We start from the raw sequence: 10974 nt of genomic DNA on the forward strand, positions 1-10974 counted from the left end.
AAATGAGATTGTAAATAATTGATTGATTGGTGCTCCCTTCGATTGAGTTAAAGTAATAGGTGAGCTCTTAGTATATTTAGATTACCTATCCCAATTGAATAGGCTGGTATATCATCCTTAGCTTCTCTTTACTCTGTAGGCGGGAATACCATAATCCTGGTAACCAGGGAACCCAACTGATAGCAATGGGAGATCAAGTTTGAGTCTTAATCCCTGACGGGAAGTCCGGATAGAGGATTCCTTTAAGCGGTCTGCCCGCAGATGTAGGAAGGCTGAAATTTAAGCCTCTCGAACTGCGTACCAAAAGCAACTCTATTGTCGGAAAAATAGGCTTGATCAGAGCCCTGCCAGTTCGAGTCTGGCGAGTTGCTGAAAAGAATGAAAGCAAGCAAGATATAAAGATCTAGTTAGACTTGCCAGGTAAAACCTAAAAATTGCTGGAGAATCATTGCTAATCCTCAATCCTCATCTAATCCAACTCAAGCACCAGCAAAGGTAAGAAAGGCAATTGGCCTACTCGAGACATTGAATAGTGTCAATTTATGTCATGAGTTCCTTTTCAAGCAGCAAGAGGGCTTTCTAACAAAGAGAACGGCGCATTCGAGAACATCTGTGCGGGGATATCGTAACTATTGGATTCACCGCAAAGAGAGCAGCTCCTTCTCTTGCATTTGAACCCTCGGACCCGGATAAGCAAGGGGATTCTAGTTCTGATTCAATTGCAAAGAGCGCTAGGCACCTCGAGCTTCAGTCAACACAGTCCTATCAACTTCCGTCGGATTGTAAAATAAAAGAATGCCTACATTAGTAACTAGCAACCTTCACTATGCGAAATTGAAGAGCTAGCAAGCAAGACACTAAAGCAGTAAAGCAAGAAAGCAAGCATACATTCCTCAACTACTGATCTATCTGTTTATGAGTGGAGTGGATTGGTAGACGAAGATCAAAATCCTGCCCTTTAACTGGATCTCCAGTTTGTACTTTTCTTTTAATATAATGGGGCACGAAACCTAAGCTAAGTCAGACCGCTATCGCTTTCTAACCGTTGTTGGCTCTCCTTGCTTTCTTTCATTTCTCAAGTTCAGACGTTAGCAAGATAAAAGAAGGTCAGAGTCGTGAACAGGAAAAGCGAAAACCGATTATGTTGAGAGGACAGGGAAAGGAACGATAAGTAGGTGGGGGAAGCTACTCAATCACAGAAGTCTTGGCCCAGTCAACCTCTAGACCCTTTTAGAGACAGGGTGCCCCAAGACAAAACCCTCTTTCCAGTAGTTAGTAATCCAGAGTTGATACAGAAGAAGAATCTCATAAAGTAAGTTAAAGCAGCTAAAGCCTCGTACCCCCTAGTATACTCTGTTATACCACACACGTGCTATCGGTTCTAGAATCAAGAATGCCCAGGCAAGTAAGACAACAAGCAAATAAGCATGCCTTAACCCATGGAGTCTTTCCTTCTAGTGCGTCAGTTGAGGAAGAATAAAATACATAGAAAAGAACTAAGGCTAGTGGGATCAATCCCAGACTAAGGAGTGTAGCATTTTGGCTTGAACTGCTTTGACTTACTTAAAAGATAGGGAACTCGACAGGCCGACATAGAGAAAGAAAGCCTATTGAAGCAAGATCGGTGAAGCAAGATCGGACGTTGTGCTTTGCTTGCCAGTCAGTTTTGCGTATCAGTTCCTTGCTTTCCTTCCCCAGCGCAGATGAAAGAGCCAACATGGCGTTCAATGCATGCACCCTACAAAGGGAAGAGCTCCTTCTCAATCCCATTCGTACCATGTCTACTTCTTTACTATGGATCATGTCTTCGGAGGTTAATGTCGGTGAATTTGGAATATGACATAGATCGGAGAATCGTAAAATGCTTCTTTGGGACCTTGCCAACCGCTTCAACTTTCGACTAGTTTCACTACCTCTTGCAACAACTCTCCCGAACAGCCCAGATCTGATTCACGGACAGAACCTCTTTTTTTTCATGTGCACTAATTGCGGATTCTTTTTCCTATTCAACTATATGAAACCTAAGCAGCTACTTCTGATTCAGTAGCGGAAGAAAATCCTTCTCTATTCTACGATCTGATCTCGTCTGTTGAAAATCGTCAACAATCGGAGTTCTCCCTCACAACTCCTTCTGGGCATCTGACTTCTTGATTAAACTAACTGATATAGCTTTTACAATCTCATTTGCTAACTGTAAAAAGCTATCTCTGTCTTTATAGCTAAAAGGAGCAATAAAAGAGCCATTACAAATATTATCGGATCAGAAGTCTAATCTCTGACTTCTCTGGAAAACCCCTATTTCTTAGTTCAAAACAGGATTCAATCCTTCTGGTGGATCTATTTCAGACCTTGCTTAATTCGGAACTGTTAGAGATGCTCAAACTTATTTGAAAGTGAAAACGCCAGTTTATTTAAGTAAACTTCTTTATTAAAACTCTGTTTATGAAGCATTTTGTGGTGCATTTGATGGAATGACTCTGCAAGGCTTGGCAAACTTAGTTGGTGATCTTGGTTCAGTTGGTAACATGTCTGGATCAACGCTTGGTAAATAAGTTGAATCCTTTGGAAGATCGCTTAGCTGGTTCCTCAATATCAGTTAGTTATCTTGAAAGGGCAGATTTCCACCTCGTCGAAAGAATATCTCATTCATCTGCTGTTGATATTGACGCGAGTAAGGCGATGAAGTCAAGGTGTCAGACGGATATAGACAGCTTACTTAACCTTGATGAGTCGATGGAACCCTAAAAGGGTGGACTTCCTCGAGAAAGGCTTTCTGCAACTATAAACTTTTCTGGGGGATGAAAAAGCGATTTCACGCTTAAAGATCGGTCATGTCGAGAAAGTTAGCAATGCTAGGATAAGATAACCAAAGCGGGCATAGTTTCATGTAGTGAATTCTAGTAGTTTTTATTACAACTTCTATTGAAACCACTCCCTTTTTTGCTCTTTCGCCTAGCTATATATAAATATGCAATTCAAAGCAGCATTTCCGCATAGGCGAATGCTAAAAGATAAGCATACACAGAAGCAGAAAGAACGGATTTACCCTCTACCAGAATATGATCTCTAGGTTTACCAAATCCTTCTCAACCAAATGTCTTGTGAAAAAAGGGCATTAAGTCAGGAATCTTGAACAGAAAGAGGTGGGATCGAACGGTAACTCCGTTGTTCAATAATGATGGACGTATGATACCTAAAATAGTGATTTGTAATCATATCAAAGATCAAATATAAAATGTCTGTATATCTTAATACTATGCCACTGATGAAGATTCATAGCTGGGGAAAAGACCTAAAATCCTACCTTCCGGCATTGCGAGAAAGTGTTGACAAAGCCGAATGAAAGGAACCACATCGAGAGAGAGGGACGGGGAAAGACCTGGACATTAAGAGGCGGACAACGAGGTTATATCGCTCTAAAACAGGTACTGATAACGACGCGCAAGCCCCTATCTCTCACCCATCGTCCTGATCTTGGCTTGAAGTATCCAAGCTAAAACGAAAAAGCGAACTCTTGGAATTCTTAGGCTTAGCCCTCTTTTACACCAACTCAAAAACAAGCGCCGAATAAGGATAAAAGAAAGAACATTATTCAAATCCATTTTGGAAGCATTCAACCATTCATATTACGTTACGGCAATCCTACACGCCTACAAGTAGCCTTTTCCATCGTCTTTCGCTGAGCCTAGTGTTAACTTTTTCCTGCCTTCTTACCCAAGAGCTCTGATTCCGCTAACAGCTGCCCTTCGTGTAGGAGCGACGCAGCTCGACTTCAAGGATAGGAGCGAAGCCACTCAATTTAATCATAGAAGAGGGATTATAATGGGATTTCTTGCGATAAACCTATCCACGCTGCAGTTTCCTATTCTGTAGTTGCCGCTGTATAACGCCGATGGATAAGCCGTAGTCATGGAAAGAGGACTCTGGTTAAGGCATTTGATTGCCCCTAATAATAGTAGTCATTCTTATCAGCCATTTTCCGTTACGGGAAACAAAGACCTCGGTTCTGATATGTCGCAGGATTTAATCCTAAATCCATTGGTGAGTCCCTTCCTTTGCTTTGTGTGCTCTTTTGGTGCAGTCACTTCGTTAGGAAATTGGGAAAAAGCGAACTATTGATCATAGTCTTTCTAGCAAGAGTTGAACACATTGAGCTATCATGTTGAGCTTGCTCTTCCTACTTTAGGGCATAAACCACTCCTATCTTTCTTTCTCTCAATATGCTGAAAGGTGAGAATGTCTTGTGGCGAGCAGCTCTTGGATACTTTCTTCGTAAAAAACATAGATATGTTGTTGCTTTTTTCACTACCAATGAATAGGCAGCTTTGGAGGCTTATGGAGATATGGCTTTGGTAAAGATCTGCTTAGCGTGTGTCGGGCGCTACTTAGAATAGAGATAGTAAGACTAGGAGAATGTTTTATAGCGCTGCGACATTCTGATCGACCCGCTTGGCTACTCACGTAGGAAGCTCAGTTATTAGGCGCATTCCTCTTCACGTTTGGGAGATCTTCCTATCCCTTTGCTCTTACCAAGGCCTAACAAATAGAATACATAGTTCTTCTCTCTTCCTATGCTCTAACAAAGAAAGACTAAAGCTAGGTAACATAACGGTAATGAAAGGAAGAAGAATGGAGTTGAACTCCTAAGCTTAGCCTTGGATGACCACTTCCCATATTCATATGATCCAACCTAGCTAAGAAGCTAAAGATATGGTATAGAGGATGAATTTTATGTCCGCCTTGTTACTTCCTTTGGTTCTCTTTATGCCTTAGCTATACATCTTTCTTACAAGATCCTATTAGCCTCTTCCTGGTAGAGGAGAGAAGAGGTGAAGACTCTTCATTCTTAAGCTTATGTTTCATCTTATGTTAAGTGAATTGGAAGATTTACGTGTTGTTCCTTTATGCCTTGACTGATCTTTCTTTCTTGGGCTATCTACTGGTGGTCTATGGCCGGGATCTTCCATTCTTTGCTAGATCGACATAGAGGGCCTAATGGAAATGGAGGATGAAGTTATCTGGGCTTAAGAAGTGAATCTGGTGCATCGTTCAAGTATGTTCTTCCCAAGACTTCCTCTGGTCTCCTTCATGTTCCCGGTCTTGGTTGTTCATATCGGGATCGCCTCTTCCACTTCTTGGTGTGGTTAGAAAAGACACACAAAAGACTTGCAAGTATACAAGGCCAAGTTTTAGTATAAGAGATAAGAAAGGGATCAGTCCACAGGGAGTGGGAGCATACAAGAAATTTTCCTAAGCTAGCAATGGAGACAAGGCACTATGGCAGTGAGCAAGGCAAAGTAATATGGCAATTGCAAAGAACCAAAACAGTTAACAAAGCAAAGATGACAAAACAGCATGGAACCAAGGCTGTAAGCCAAGGGCAGGGGGAGTTTGTGCACTGATTTCAGTGCACAACAGCTTCAAAATGCAAGAAAAACAGTGAAGGAAAGTAAATTTAGCAGGGAACAAAATAGAACTGAAATTATAAGTGATTGTAAAGGATTTGTGGTTAATCCAAGGCTTAGAATCCACCTTGTGTCCTAATCAAACAACATATTTCTAGGTTGAGTTGAACATCCTATGCATACATTAGAATGGGAGGAAAATCAGCTTGCTCACTGATATGCCCCTAGTATTGACTGTCTTTTGACAGCACAGTCAATCACAGGCATACCAGAGCACTGATTTCTTCCCATTGCACAAGCAAAACAGGCATCAAGATAACTATCCTAGCAATACATCATTCAACAGTGCACTAGGCTTCATCTGAGCCCTAACTGAAGAAGTAGAACATGTTGACAGTAATTAAAAACATGATAAACATAATTAACATTTGAAATTGAAATTAACTGAATTAAGAACTATAATTAAAATTCACAGAACATGGATAATTGAGGGCACTGGCTAGTCCAGGCCTCTGAGGTGGTGCTCTGGCTAATCCAGGCATACCCATTACACACACCACAGTCCCCTTTTTATACCCAGACACCCAAATTAGGGTTTACAAAAAAAATTCCCCCAAATCCCCAAATTGAACAGTGACAAAATTAGGGTTTCTCACCTAATTCGACTAATTTAATCATACCCATGTTGCCACTGTTCTTCCTCATGCTCTCCCTAGCAGTAATTAGGGTTTTCTCAAACAAACCCTAAATGGACAGAAAAATTAGGGTTAGGGATTTTTCTTACCAAACCTGCGATTTGACGCTTCCCTCTTCAACCCATTCCTCTCCTCGTTCACCAGCTCCATTCCCATGCCTTCAATTGCTTTTCTAGCTTCACTAATTCGTCAACCACTCACCTAGGGTTTCGGCAGGGGAGAAATTGACGAATTAGGGGGCTATAAAGATGGGTAATAGCTGTAGGAAGGTAGGGGTGATGATGGTGGAGGTGTGGTGGTGGTAGAGGAGTTGGTAGCGGTGGCAGTGGAGTGGGTAGTGGTGATGATGGAGAAGGTGGTTCTGTTGCAGAGAGGGGGGGAAGAGAAGAAGTCGATGGAGAAGAAGGAGGGGGCGTTTGGTTAGGGTATAGGTATAGGGTACTAGTGTGTTGAGCGGTTTCATCAAGTCTCGATGATTCGCAAAGATGAGCCGTGGGATGCGGAAATGATAGATTGATCTAACGGCTACAAGTGAAGAGACTGGTATCGACCGTCGGATTTCTGATACAACGAAACTGACGGCTCAAGATGGAGTTAGGTGCTGTAGTGTTAGACAGGAGCTTCAGACTTTGATGTACTGGCGATACTGCGACCGTAGGATGCTGAGATGATCCAATATGACGGCTAAAAAGGGAAACGGGTATGGATATATGAAATGGATTTGGGTGAGGGTTTTGGGCCTTGGGTATGCCAAGCCCATATCTTTTTAAGAACAATTCTTCCTCTTCGAGCCCACTTCTAGCCTTTTGGTCTTGTGCACAACATTCTTCGCGGCTTCCTTGTGTAATTCCTCCCGGCTTTTCACTACTTTTCTGCTCTTTTCGTTCCGCAATTCATCCAAACTTTATTTACAACCTAAAAATGCAAAATTAATTAATAAAAATATTTATTCTTGAAAACAATGAAAATACAGAATATGGGATAAAATGTAGAATTAATGCACAAAAAATGAGTTAAATGGCAACAAAAATATATAGAAATATGCACTTTTTAGCACTCATCAAATACCCCCAAACCTGAATTTTACTTGTCCTCAAGTAAAACAAAACTAAGGAAATCCTACCTATACCACTGTCGCTGGTCTCTCGAATGCATTTAGCGTATGCACTAAGCCTTTTAAACCACTAAGTGTCCCTAGTGGACGAGTGAAGTCTCGTGAAGGTTTGCTTAGAACGTACCTACAAAGTTCTAGGTCAAAATATAAGCTCAGATTCCATCAAATGTGACATGTGCAAGTCAGTTTAAGCTCACAGCAAAATGGAGATGTCAATCTAGCTATCAAAGGCACAATCCTAGCACTGATAACAAATAAAGACATGTGATAAGAGTGTAAAGTGTATCTACACATGTTTCTAGAATGACCTGAAGTTATGACTACTAATCACCAAGAGATAGTTTTTAGGCTAAGAACCGAATTATAAGCCAAGCTAGTTGTCCGGCTTTACGAGAATTGTGAATGTTCACCCAATGAGTTGGTGATATTTCAGTTTACCCGCGTTATACATCGATGGCTGCACCCTCCTTGCTTATTACAAGACTATTTACAAAAAAATGACTCTTTACATGACTCTTATTTACATTGACTACTCTCTTTTATTTTTGGAACAAGAGAGAATATTTTCTTTAACATGACAAAACATGGAATAAATATTTTTTTTTTTTTGATTTTTCTGAATTTTTCTGATTTTTTTTTTTTTTTTGATTGAAAAAATAACTTTGATCTTTACAACATAGTGACACTTTTGATACATGAACAAAAAGAAAAACATAATTACATGACTCTTAGCAAGAGGTGGCCCTTATCGAATGCATCCGGTCAAATTCTATGGTTGCTTTTCTTAACGTATTCTCCAACTTCTATCCCATCCAACCAAAGAACAAGCTAGTCAAGTCTCATTCAGTATTCTAAAGTGATTGGCAATCTAACTTCCTATCAAACACCTTGAAGATCGAGGCTATACATGTATTGGTAGATCGTGCGCGTGCAAGTTTCTTATCACTATGTGAATTGTGCTAGAATCAGGGTGCCTAAATATCTAGACTAAGACTCCTAAAAATTACATATATGCACAAGAGTCAACATTTCAAGGTAAATGAGCTCCATTTTTATGATTTTTTTTTTTTTAATCTTTTTGGAATTTTTAATTTTTTCAAAAAGGAAGAGTTCTATTTTTCGATTATAGCATGTTATCAAAGTATCTACTTTTCACCCCCAAACCTAAACTAAACATTGTCCTCAATGTTTCAAAAGATAAACATGATTATAACACATACCATGAGAACGATGCTAAGTGTAGAAAAAGGAAAGAGATTACCGGATATTGGCGAAAGCAAGTTTTGAACTCCATTATTCAAGGAAAAAATCCAACATATGTCAGCCGAGATCATATTGGATTAGCAAAATATATACAAAATGAACAAAAGGATTTTTAAAATTTTTATCTACTGGATTATATACAAAAAATTCACCGTACACTAACAATCTAAAGAGTTGAGGATCAACCCAAAAGACAAAGTGTAGAGGTTTCAACAGCTTCACACAATAATAATATGATAGGCATGCAAGTGAAGCTGTGAAACAAAATGAGCTACCCCCAAACCTGGATTTTTCAACAGATAAAATTTTGGATACAAAATCTCGCAGTTTTGGGGGTTCATCATGCACAAGGTCTAACTCAAAGTGAACTTTGCTAGGGACGGGCAAACATGCATATCCTAACTGTGGCTCCTCGAAAGTATTGTATTTAGATGCAAAATAGTCAAAGAGGACTTGAGAGGCACACGGTTCCAGGCCTAGATTAGGTATTCTCATGAAAATTGGTTTGACAATATTGTGACAAACTAAATCTAGGTAGGATGCAAGGGTATCAGATTGTGACTTAGGCAAGAAAGTGACATCTAAGCGTCTCACATGCATGAGATCAAGAGTATCAATATTATCAGTCACATCAGCATTATCTAAGTCACACTCAAGATGTGTAGCATGCTCATCATCACAAAAAATTTGCACAAGTCCTAATTCAGAATCATGGTTATCCGATATATTCAAATTATCATCAACAGAAGCAATATATTGTGGCTTAAGTATGGAATCAGACACATCAACTATGTTTTCATGCATAGGATCATTAGTGTCAACAGAAGATTTACCTAAGTCATGCTCTTCACAGGATAATTGCACAATATCTAAATCAGTATCAACATCACATGCATATGGAATATTAGAAGAAATATCATTCATGAAGGTCGGGGCAGAAAAGCCTAATGTAGGTTCCACAACATTTTCAGCATAGACATGTTCTTCTAACATAACATTATCATCATCATCATCATAGTAATATGCAAACTTGTCCCTATTAGCAGTTGTGGTGTCATTAGTCAACTCATGTTCCTCTAGATTAGGTTCATATTCAATATCATACACATGAGAAGGACTAGACATGCTATTTTCAAAGTTCAATTCATTACCACCTATATCATGTGATAGTGTCTCAGTTTCCCTAATGGATTCCCATTGACGGGTTTTGTCCGCAATCTCAGCTAAAAATTTCCATGCATCATCCACAGTTTTATCAAGAAATTCACCATTACACATACACTCAACCATGGATCGAGATTTAAAGTCTAGTCCCTCATAGAGGATAGCGACAAGTCTCCACTTCTCAAATCCATGGTGTGGACATTCGCTCAACAAATCATTAAAACGTTCAAAATAGTCAAAAACAGTTTCCTCATCCAACTGGACAAAACAATTGATATTTTGACGAATAGCGATGGTCCTATGATGTGGAAAAAATCTTTGGAAAAATTGATTAGTGAGTTGTTCCCAAGTGGTGATTGATTGTGGTCTCAAACCGTAAAACCATGTTTTGGCCCTTTCCTTTAGAGAAAATGTAAACAAACGCAATTTCAGAGAGTCTTCGGACATATGATCAGGTTGCATATTCCGACAAATTTGTTCAAACTCTCTTACATGAGTATAGGGGTTCTCAGAATCGAACCCTCGAAATAAAGGAAGTATTTGTATCATGCTTGCATTTATTTTAAAAGGGTTATTGGTTTGAGGTAAGACAACACATGATAATGGAATTTTTATTGTGGGATACATGTATTCATGGAGAGCATTAGGTTGGCCCATATTGAAAAGACACAAAGCCCACTATTTGGTTTTAAAGGGTTTTCAAAAATTTGTTTTTTTTTTTTTATGGGAAAATTTGGTTTTCGAAAATAGGAGCAATTTTTTTTTTTTTGTTTTTTTTTTAAATTTGGTTAAGTTTGGTTCACAAAAGAGGCAAGCCCAAAGTCCAAAAAGTTAAGTTTAGAGCAAGCCTACTATTAAGAAACTACAAGCCTAACAAACAACTAAATTACAAGCCCAAATAAAGAAAGAAATAAAAATAAAACTAATTATTACAAACCCACAAAAAAAAAAAAAAAAAAAAACTAAAATTATTACAATCCCAAATAAAAAAACAAAAAATAAAAGAAATAAAATAAAATTAAAATAATTATTACATGCCCAAAAAGATAATTACAATTACAAACCAAAAAATTACAAGCCCAAAAAATTTGGGTTTGGGTTTAGGCTTACCTTTTTGGAGGGAAGCCCAGTCGGGCTTTTATCCCTTTTCTTAAGTTGCACAAGCCCAGTTGGGCTTTGGGATCGTCCTAAGTAGCTCACGCCCAAGCCCAGCAACAGTTGGAGTTGGTTCAGCAACACGAGCCCAGGAGGATCAGCTGCGAAGCCCAGGAGCAGAAGATCACGAGCCCATCAACAGAAAAAGGCAGAGCCCAGCAGCAGCAGGTGGCTAAGC

General features: G+C 39.3%; 1 non-coding gene across 1 annotated transcript; it reads left to right on the forward strand.

The window, feature by feature from the left end:
• Nucleotides 1–9825: 9825 nt before the first annotated feature.
• Nucleotides 9826–9929, forward strand: LOC113341779. The gene has a single exon (XR_003356131.1). It is a non-coding gene; the product is annotated as a small nucleolar RNA R71 (small nucleolar RNA).
• The last annotated feature ends 1045 nt before the right edge of the window (nucleotides 9930–10974 follow it).

This window comes from Papaver somniferum, chromosome 1 (genome assembly GCF_003573695.1).
Source record: "Papaver somniferum cultivar HN1 chromosome 1, ASM357369v1, whole genome shotgun sequence".
In the NCBI taxonomy this organism is placed as follows: domain Eukaryota; kingdom Viridiplantae; phylum Streptophyta; class Magnoliopsida; order Ranunculales; family Papaveraceae; genus Papaver; species Papaver somniferum.